Genomic DNA, 11,233 nt, shown 5'->3' on the forward strand with positions numbered 1-11,233 from the left:
CTCTTTGTCCATTTTCAATATTTTGGCAACAAGAAAATTGGTATGCAATTTCAAAACACATTATACAGCCAAGAGGCCTACTACAAGAAAAATTTCATACAATCAACAGTTAACAACCTTCAAGTAACAAAGTCAACCATACTTAAATCCCATGTTATCGAAGCCATTCATAAAGAACAAGCAGTGTTATATGATCAGCCTACCATAACCAATCTATAGCTAACCAATAAATACAACCAAGATCGCTATCTAAAAACAATAGCCAACTGCATACATTCATCCATCACCAACTTGATCTGAAAACTCAAAGTGTTTGCTTTTAAAGTGGTTCAGTAATTCTCTATATCTATAATATTATAGCCTAAGCAGTTCAATACACAGTCATCATAATGCAAATTGAACCTCAAATGAGATGCTCCGTGTTCGATGCTAATGACGCTCGTGCTGGTAATGATCATGTCCAAGTCAGATGGTCATTGGATGCATATGTGTGTTTAACACATTTATAATAACATAATCAAAGTAGTATGTTACCTCATTTAACATTAAGGTTGGAGAGGCTGGAGAAAGGGCCATGCTCAGCATGCTTGAACTCCTGCAGTTGCTTAAAGTTAATCCACAGCTTCACCCAAAATTTTAGCTTCATATATCTTCTTATTACCAGCATCAATCACTTACAATGTAAGATAGTATTGCCAACAACTACCTATTCCTTTTCCTTTAACACCCTCGCAAACTCGAGAAAGGCATTTTATCTAATCCAAAATTTATGCAAATGATGGAAAAACAACTAACTTTCAAAAAAGATTTTAAACCGCCACACAAATCATCATGTAACTAATTGATTTGATTAACTACTCAAAAAGAATTGTTAAAACAAAATGAAACACAAAATGGAAAAAAAAAGAAAGGACCTCTTTCTTGTTGTGTTCTTGAACGGCGAAACGGACAAGGCCTTTGATCTCAACACTTCTTTGATTGCCCCTATAATCATAAACGCCTCCGGGCCTCATCTGAATGAAATTACCTTTTCTGTAAAGACCCAATTCAATAAACCCACAAATCAAAACAATCACAAAGTATCAATTCATCTTCACTATGTATCTAAAAATCTTTGATTCCATGTCCAACACAAACCAAACACTTGGGTTTCTAGATGAAGAATTTTCCAATTGAATTTATGGATGTCGAGACGAAGCACAGACGCAGCAGCGGCAGCAGCACTAATCGATCCTCAACAAAGACGCCGTAGCAGCAACAGCACTACCAGTCGAGAAGGAGAAGAGAGACGATAGCAGTTGATTTTGGTTATAGAACTATAATAAAGAGAGAGAGAGCTTCGATGAATTGTGGTTGAAGAACTATGATGAAGAGAGAGAGAGCTTCGATGAATTGTGGTTGAAGAACTATGATGAAGAGAGAGATGTGAATTTTGATCAGGATAAAGAGATAAGGCTTGGATTTTGTTTTGCAATTCTTTTTATGATTTAATTTGTGATTCATTAAGAACGTGTTAAAGACATTCTCAGGTTTGTAACAATAAAATGGAATATGAATTATCTATTTTATAATTCATTTTTTGAATCTAGGCCACCGAACATGAATCACACCTATACTCTTGAAATGAAAATGGAAACAAGCGCTCAAAAAACAAAAATGATATCGAATGGGCCTTATGAGATTGAAAAGTACATCTAAAAGTTGGTTTGACTTGAAATAACTGAATAATCCTTTTATTCATGTCTTTTATAGCTTATATAGCCATCAAGTATAACTGAAACAAATTTATTTATTAAATCCCAAAAAACAAGAATTGAGATTCTAAAAATTTAACTAGGCAAACCCGGGGGGATGAATTGAGATTCTAAAAATTTAAGCAACTAAAACTTAATGCAATATAAACTAAGCAATCAAATTCAAAATAAATAAATTAACGTGCAATGAAAAATAAAGAGATAGGGTAAGAGAGAGCTAACACTCGATTTTTACGTGGTTCGGCCAACCGTGCCTACATGCACGCCTCTAAGCTCACCGAGTTTGAGGATTTCACTAAGCAACCCTCTAAAGCTTCAACAACTCTTACAATTCACTTCTAAGGTGTCAATAGACCTTTACAACAAGAGATTATCCCCAATCTCTTAACCTAGTGTATCCCAATACTTATAACCTCTCAAGGATAAAGATTACAAATGAATGCTCAATGTGTGAATTAAAGAAATAAAAATAAGTTTAAAGCTCAATAATGGTTATATGTTCAGTAGCAAGCTCAATGATAGTTCTTGGATCTCTTCTTGTTTGAATTTGATTGAACCATTTTATAGTTGGAGCTGAAAACTAGTCTTTGTTGACTTTTTAAGAGAAATCGGATCGCCGTTAACTATTATCAGCTTACCGTTTTGACTAGTCTAAATGACTGTTGGGTTGAATTTCAAATAAACGGTTAGCCATTTGAAATTATCGATTGGCCGTTAATTTTTAAAAACCTGCAAAACAAATTAATATCTCTCTGGAAATTATCGGTTAGCTATTTTCAGTAAACGGTTTGTCGTTTGCTATAGTGAAATTATTTTCTAAAATTATAATTTTGCCCCACAACTTTATATAATTATATTATGACTCAAATCTTCATAAAACTTTACAAATAAGACCATTTCCAGAGTTTCAACATTTTTTCAATTTAGACCATTAACTTGAAAATAACCAATTTTATAAAATCATTTTTTCATTAAGTATAAAACCTTATTATGAAAATAATGATTTATTTAAAATGTATGAAAAATAATTTGAGCTTTTAAAAGCTTAATCATTCTTAATCTTGTTTGTTATCATCAAAATCAACATTATGGATACATATATGTTAACAATATATATATAGACTCACTAGACTCAAATTCAACTCATGGACTCATAATTGAAAATACAATAAGAACTTGAAAATAAATATACAAAATATCTGTAACAATTCCTCCCCTCTTAAGAAACAACCTTGTCCTCAAGGCTATAAGTAGGGAATTCATTTTCAATAATAGTGGCAACAATGGTGGTTCAGTTATAATTTCTATTTCTTATTGAAACAAGCTTGATCATGAATAATTTTTTGAAATGATGTCCAAGAACAAATTGCTGATTACACTTGGAGGATAGTCCTTTCTTCCTTCCCTCATCTATTTCTTCTGTGCTTAGCCCTTTGATAGGCATTAGGACGGAACTATTTTGATCTTCAAGAAGTTTATATAGCCTTTAAGAGAGATTACAAGCTTCATACAAGCAAGTTGGTCTGATGGCCAAAGATAACATTGTCAAAAAACAAGCTAATGCATCCGCCTTGATCGAATTGTGTAACCCACTAATAAAGCAACTGACTTGATGATTTTGATGAAGGTGTCCTACCTTTACTAATAATCTCCCAAATTGAGTATGATATTCACTGACCCAGCCTGTCTTAGTTTGATTAACTCTCCAAAGAAATCTTGGAAATTCATAGCTCCATACTTTTAGTTCAAGCCATCTTGAAATTCTTGCCAAGTAATCACTTCTTCCTCTTGCCTAAATAGCTAATACCACAACCTAGCATCACCTTCAAGATGAAACAATGCTAGTGCCAAATGATCTTCTTCTACTATATGGTTAAAGTTAAAAAATTGCTCCACTCAGTGGAACCAACTCATTGTGTCTTCTTCTCCCTTGAGGCAAGAGAATTCAATTTTGACAAGTTGGAAAGCGTATTTGAGCCATTTTGGTTTGTACTAGCATTATTACTGGATCATGTTGTTTGATTCTAAAATGGTACCCTTGAATCTTTGTGATAATTTTGTGTGTTGGTCCGTGTGGTAAGTTGTAAGGAGAGTTCATTGAGTCTCTTTAAGATCTATTGCTGACCTACAATGAGTAAGTTAACATCATTCTCCAACTTCTCAGCTCATGAGTCCATGCCCTTGCTTTGATACCATTGTGACATATACTGGGGATTGGTTCTCTTATTTTTGTTAGAACTTATGATGAAGGGAATTTAAGCTAAGAGTTTAATAGAGGAACCTTGGCCTAAACAATACAAGTTGGTTTGATTTGAAATAACTGAATAACCTTTTTATTCATGTCTCTCATGGATTATATAGCCGTCAATTACAACTAAAACTAAATTATTAATCAAATCCTAAAGAAATAGGAAAAAACTAATTCAACTCATGGACTCTAATTAAAAATATTATAAGACATTGAAGATAAATAAACAAAAGACTTGTAGCAAAAACCCAAACTCAAATTTTTATTTCTTTCTTTTCTTCTACTTTCTAGTACTTTTTGACAACTATAACTACATTCTTTATTCCATATCTTTTTTTTTAATTATAGAGAACTATAAGCACAATATTTTAAAATTTATCTTTTTTCAACATATTTCGACTATATCAACATGTTCTTGTTGGTCCTGCATAAGTAATTCTAAGAGAATTGTTTTCATATTGGAAGTCACTTACAACTAAGAGTCTTCTCAATGTCTTAAACTCAAATTATGGATGATCTAAAAAAATGTATAACAAGGTTTGGTTATTGGTTGCTGATGCATGTTCATCAAACCTTTTTTTATATGTCTATGACTTTTAAATTATAAGAAAAGTTGTTATTTCTTGAGAATTAGTTATATACCTTAAAAAACTAGTTATATTTTATTTAATTGTATTAGCTTATGTTAAGAGTCATATCCCTTATTAATAATTATGTTTGCTAAACATTATATATAGATATATACTAATAACGTTCATCAGCTCCCACTTGAACATACATGTTAACTAGACATATGTAAAACTTCGTTTATTACTTGCCCAATGATAACTTATTAAATTTCCTTGGATCCAATTCATCGTTATTATTTTGAACTATGTGATTTTAAGATCATGGACAACCGCTAAGATACACCTATATTCTTAATTGATTTCGATTATCGATTATTTAGATGCCAATTCTGACAAAAAATTATTTTAATTAACTAAAATGATACATTTTTTAGTTTAATCTTGTTTTGGCATCCCTAAGAATTTTTAAACTAGAATTTTCTTGCATGTATGGAACACCTAGGTGAATTTTGATCCCATTGTATTTACATGTTTTCTGAAACTATTCAAATTTAACCCTTTGGTCATAGGGTTAGCCACCATCTCTTTTGAAAAAATATAGTCGAATTTTATTCTCCTCGTTCCACTATATTTTATATATAGTGATAATTGAAATCTGTCCTTAGGAATTATTTTCTCCACTTTTTATTGAAGAGAGAGTAAACTTATTACATCAAAACACATTGATTGGTTTATTTAGTAAATCAAGTTTCAATTCTTCAATGAAATGTCCAATCCACACGGCATATGTTGTCGCCATACTACATGCTATATGTTCGGCCTTCATTGAAAATCTAGTAATACATATTTGTTTCTTACTTGACGAAGAAACTACCGCACCACCAAAATGTAAAACATGACCGCTTGTTGATTTGCAATTATCTTGATCTCCAACAAAATTTGCATTAGAAAAGCCTTTTACTACTAGTTCGCCCTTACTAAAACATAATTTCATTGTTTTTGTGCCTTGTAAATATCTAAATATCCTTTTAACAAATTTCCAATCCAACTGCATAACAAATATCCAATGTAGTTGATATCATTGCGTAAATTAAGCTACCTACTAATTGTACATATGGAATTATACTTATATCTTTCTCTTTCTATTTATTTTTAGTACACATAAATTTATCCAAATGTTGTCCTTTCAATACAGGTATGGATAATGCTTCATAATTCTCCATATTAAATCTCTTAAGCACCTTTTCAATACATCTAGATTGATCTAAATATAATAATCTAGAGGTTTAATCTCTTGTAATTTTAATTTCTAAGACATAAGATGCGTATCCTATGTCTTTCATTTCAAACATTGATCCCAAACATTTGTTTGTTTTGTTGATAATTTCTATGTCATTCCCAGCCAATAAAATATCACCTATGTATAATGATAAAATTGTAGTTTTAGTCTTACTTTTCCAAACACAGAGACAATGATCATGCTTATTTTAATTTCAATATTGCCTAGTAAAAAGTGAAATCCATTGGTGGTATGATTGTTTGAGGCCATAAAGAGATTTTTTTAGTCGATAGACTTTATTTTCTTAATTATTTTCAATAAAAACTTCTGGTTGTTCCATGTAAATGGTTTCTTCTGCTAACCATTTAAGAATCAATTTTAATATCCATTTGGAACAATTCAATGTCTAATTTAGCAATTAAAGTCACAAGAAATCTTATAGATACAAGTTTAGCCATTGGGAATTAGTATTAATATAGTCTATCCCCAGTTTTTGTCTATAACACTTAGTTACAAGCCTAACCCTATATTTTTCTAATGTTCTATTAGACTTGAGCTTTTTCTTGAGGACCTATTTACATCCTATTGCCTTTCTTCCTTGTGGAATGTCTATTAATTGCCAAACTTCATTTTTATTAGTTAAAGTTTTCTTCTTTTATTGCTTTGAGCCATTCCGATGAATCCAATTAATTCATAACCTTTTTATAATTTTAGGCTCATCTATTATGTTATAAACATAAGAATTTTTAAGCTTGGAAGTAGGTTCTCTTACTCTTTTCCTCCCATTCAGCAGAGGATGAATAGAGAATTCATTCTTCTTAAATGATCAACAAGAATCATGATTTACAAGTTCTATCCCTTCATCTATATCTAAACAAAAATTATTATTAGATACATTTGCATATTCGTCCAATAATAATAATTTTTCTAAAAGACTTGTTTTACTTCTTTAGCAAAAATCACATCTATGCTTCTTATTAAGCTTTTTTAATTATGATAAAGTCTATATCTTGGATTGTCATTTGGGTATCTAATAATTTACATTCATAAGTTTGATTTTTAAGCTCATTTCTTAAACATTTAGTTTTAAGATATAAGCTTTGCAACCCTAAATCCTTAGGTTAGACAAATCAGGTATTCTACTAGTCCAATATTCACACTACAAGAAAAGAAACAATAAATCATACAAAATAACTGTTGATAACTCTATGAAATGAGAGTTATTATGGCAATTCTAGACTTAAATCAAGATTACTTAGAGAGTAAATGATGTGTTGCTATTGCATTTTTGTTACATTTTGCATAAACATTCATTTTAGTTTAATTTTAATAAATTTTGCTTGATTTAGAGTAATTTGTGCTCAAATTGTATGCATAATTGTAGGTATCCAGAAGCTTATATTTCATGGAAGGAATGCTGATGCAATAGGCTTGCAAAAATGAAGAAGAATATGGTTACAAAAGAATTGAAACAAAATCTGGAACAATGTAGTGCTGTAGCCGTTGCTGGAGCAACCATTGCTGTAGCAATCCTGGAGCAGCGACAGAGAAAACTTAGCGCGGGATATCTGCAGAATTGCGATCTGCAGTTTCATAATCTGACTTATGCACGCCCTAGGCTTCTGTTTACCCTAGTTTTCAGTTATAAAAAGATCACGCATCGTATGAAAAAGCGGCGGTGAGTTAACATTGAAGAAATCGAGAGGAAAAGAATGAAAGAATCAGAATTCAAGGGAAAATAAGTCTGCTCCAGTGAAGAAACCAGTAGAACTACTTGGATTAAATTTTCATCATTCTTTACTTGTTCCCTTTCTTACTCTTTGATTGAACTGATGTATTTCATGGCTAATATTTATGTTCACTTTTCTTTTTCAAAGTATGAACTAAATTTGATTGTAGTTGAGTGACAAACAATCTCAATGAGTTTTTGACTGTTCTTATGAGTTGCTGCAAGATTGCTGTAGCATGTTACTTTAATAGCTTATATTACAATCATTATTTCGGTTAACCTCCCATTTAATGGTTTAAGTTAAGAGAGAACTGCAAAAAAGCATGTCTTAGTGGAAATTATTAGAGTAATACTTGATCTTAATTTAAGCTTCCGGGATTGAGTTTAACTTGAGTCCCAAAAGGGCCATATTTGAGTTAAGATTCGTGATGAACTAGATGTAGGGATTCACCTTGTAGGGTAGAGAGAGTTGGTAACGCCATATCTTATGTGATATATCAACTGGTCATTGTTAGGTTGCATAAGGGTATGAGAAGTCCAACAAGCGGTAGTTGAGTATGCAAAATAATTCTGCCCAGTGCTGTAGGAATTACTGTAGCAACTGGTGTTAATTTGAATAAAAACAGTCAGCCCATTAAGTGAGTTTGATCATTCAACTACTTCAATCTCATTAAATTCGTTTTACGCAATTCATCTAATTTATTTCATTACTGCATTTATTTATTTTATTTGCTTAAAATTGTTAATTTCGGTAGTAATTCACTTTAATTAGATTCCTCTTGAAATAAAGAAAGTTTGCACTATCATGATTACTGTAGCATTTGTAGTAATATCAGTCCCTGTGGAGACGATCTTGAATATTCATCACTTTATTACTTGTTGTGTACACTTGCATATTGATATCAATAGCAATTGAGTAAAAATAACCAACAAGTTTTTGGTGCCGTTGCTGGAGACTGATTGTTTACTTTCGAAGTGTGAAGTTAACCTCAAAAAGTGCCAACTTGATTTAACTCATTCTATTTATTGACAGGTCAAGATGTGCTTGCGCAAAGACATATCTGTTGAATTTTGATTTGATCCTGATATTGAAAGGATTGTACTGAGATTGCAAAGAGAGCAAATAAATTCAAAAAATATTTCAGAAATGGATAATTTGCAAGATGTGGAAAACTTGGATCCTCACGGGGCACTACAACCTGTTAATGTTCAAGAGGGGCAAAATGAGCACATTAATTAGAGAAAACCAGACAACAACAATATCATTGTTAACTCCTCAAGTTGTACATCTTGGAATAGTCAGACCTGAAGTGGAAGCCGCTAACTTTGAACTTAAACCAGTGATGTTCCAAATGCTGCAAACAATGGGTCAATTTAATGGACTGCTATATGAAGATCCTCATCTCCATCTTAAGTTGTTTTTGGAAATGAGTGATGCTTTTAAAATTGCTGGAGCATCACATGATGCTTTGAGACTGAGGCTTTTCCCTTACTCCTTAAGAGATCGAGCGAAAGCATGGTTGAACTCATTACCATATGACTTCATCACTACATGGAATGACTTGGCTGACAAATTCTTAATGAAATATTTTCCATCAACCAAGAATGCAAAATTGTGGAATGAGATCACTTTTTTTCATCAACTTGAAGATAAGAGTTTGTATGAGGCTTGAAAGAGATTTAAAGAGTTGCTCAAAAGGTGTCCTCATCATGGCATTCCTTGTTGCATACAGCTGGAAACCTTTTACAATAAGTTGAATCCAAGTACGAGATTGATGGTTGATGCTTCAGCAAATGGAGCTCTGTTATCCAAATCTTACACTGAAGCCTATGAAGTTTTTGCAGAGAATTGCCAATAATAATTATCAGCGACCATCAACTAGACAAACAGTAGCAAGAGGACTAGCAGGGGTATATAATATATATGCAATTACAGCATTGCTAGCTCAAGTAACTTCATTGACTAATATGGTGAAAGCCATGACTTCTGCTCCTACAGTAGTAAAGCAAGTTGCAGAACTATCTTGTGTGCATTGTGGTGAGGAGTATGTATTTGACAACTGTCCAGGAAATCCAGCATCAGTAAACTATGTGAGCAACTTCAACCGACAACCCTAGAATAACCTATATTCAAATGCTTACAACCCTGGATGGAAGCAATACCCAAATTTCTCATGGAGCAATCAAAATCAACATGCTCTAGTACCGAGTGGACAGAACAGACATACTCAACCACCTGGTTTTCATCAGTAGAATCAAGGACAAAAACACACTAGCTATGATCAGATCACTTCATTGAAAACATTTATTAAGGAATATATCGTGAAGAATGAAGCAATTGTGCAAAGTCAAATTGTATCTCTGAGAAACCTGGAAAGCTAAATTGGACAGCTTGCCATAGCAATGAATAGCAGATCTCAAGGAAGTTTACTCAGCAATCCAGAAGATCCAAGAAGAGAGGGTGAAGAACATTGTAAAGTAATAAACTTAAGATCTGGAAAGAATGTTGATATTCCTGTTGATGTGACTAAAAAGATGTTGGAACTTAACTCCTCATAAGAACCACCTCAAGATGAAAGGATGTTACAATAACCCAGCCATCAAGATACTGATGCAAATGGTCACGCTATAACAACCTTGGAAGCAAATCACCCGGTAACTGCTGAAGAAGATGTTACAACGCTAGTGGTGACAACTTATAATAAATCAAAGGAGTAGAGAGTGGTACCTCCTAAAGTTGTACAACAATTTAGGCATCCACCTCCTTTCCCACAGAGATTCTAGAAACAAAAACAAGACAAATAGTTTAGTAAATTCTTGAAAGTGCTGAAGTAGTTACACATCAACATACATTTTATGGAAGCATTGGAATAAATGCCTAATTATGTGAAATTTTTAAAAGATATCTTGGTAAGAAAAAGAAGGTTGGGAGAATTTGAAACTGTTGCTTTAACACAAGAATGCAGTCACATGCTTCAAAATAAGATCCCTAAAAAAGTGAAGGATCCAGGAAGCTTCACAATACCATGTTCAATTAGAACTAGGTACAATGGCAGAACACTCTGTGACTTGGGAGCCAACATTAATCTAATGCCATTATTAGTATTTAAGCAATTGGGAGTAGGAGAGTGCAGACCAACAACAGTCACTCTGCAATTGGCTGACAGATCTCATACATACCCTAAAGGAAAGATTGAGAATGTATTGGTGAAGGTTGACAAATTCATCTTTCCAGTGGATTTCATTGTACTAGACTTTGAGGTTCATAAAGAAGTACCAATTATACTTGGAAGACATTTCATGGCAACTGGTAAGACTCTGATAGATGTGCAGAAATGAGAGCTAACCATGACGGTAAATGACCAACAAGTCATCTTCAATGTATTAGAAGCTATAAAACGTCCTGATGAGGCAGAAGATTTCAATTTCTTGAGTGTTGTGGATCTTACTGTAGCAGAAAGAATAAATAAATGCTGTTGTAAATAGGTTATCAAAGCTGCCACCTTTGAAAGCTTAGAATAAATAAATGCTGTTGTAAATAGGTTATCAAAGCTGCCACCTCTGAAAGCTTTGAAGAAGAAGATGTTGCAGCAAATTAGATAGATTGGATGAGAGAAAGGCGATCTAATAGACATAGCAGATTTATTGAACCTC

The 11,233-nt window shown here is 32.7% G+C and overlaps 1 long non-coding RNA gene and 1 other non-coding gene across 2 annotated transcripts in view; both read right to left on the minus strand.

Moving 5' to 3' along the window:
* The window catches only part of LOC112098326, a 2,047-nt gene extending 422 nt beyond the window's left edge, over nt 1-1,625 (minus strand). Inside the window, exons 1-2 of the long non-coding RNA XR_002905457.1 lie at nt 915-1,625; nt 535-595 (exon numbers count right to left, since the gene is read on the minus strand). This is a non-coding gene — a long non-coding RNA (uncharacterized LOC112098326). The remainder of the gene's footprint in view (nt 1-534; nt 596-914) is intronic.
* A 7,564-nt stretch (nt 1,626-9,189) lies between these two features.
* LOC112098762 lies at nt 9,190-9,296 on the minus strand. The gene has a single exon (XR_002905870.1). It is a non-coding gene; the product is annotated as a small nucleolar RNA R71 (small nucleolar RNA).
* Between the last annotated feature and the right edge of the window lie 1,937 nt (nt 9,297-11,233).

Source organism: Citrus clementina, unplaced genomic scaffold, assembly GCF_000493195.1.
Source record: "Citrus clementina cultivar Clemenules unplaced genomic scaffold, Citrus_clementina_v1.0 scaffold_5, whole genome shotgun sequence".
Classification (NCBI taxonomy): domain Eukaryota; kingdom Viridiplantae; phylum Streptophyta; class Magnoliopsida; order Sapindales; family Rutaceae; genus Citrus; species Citrus x clementina.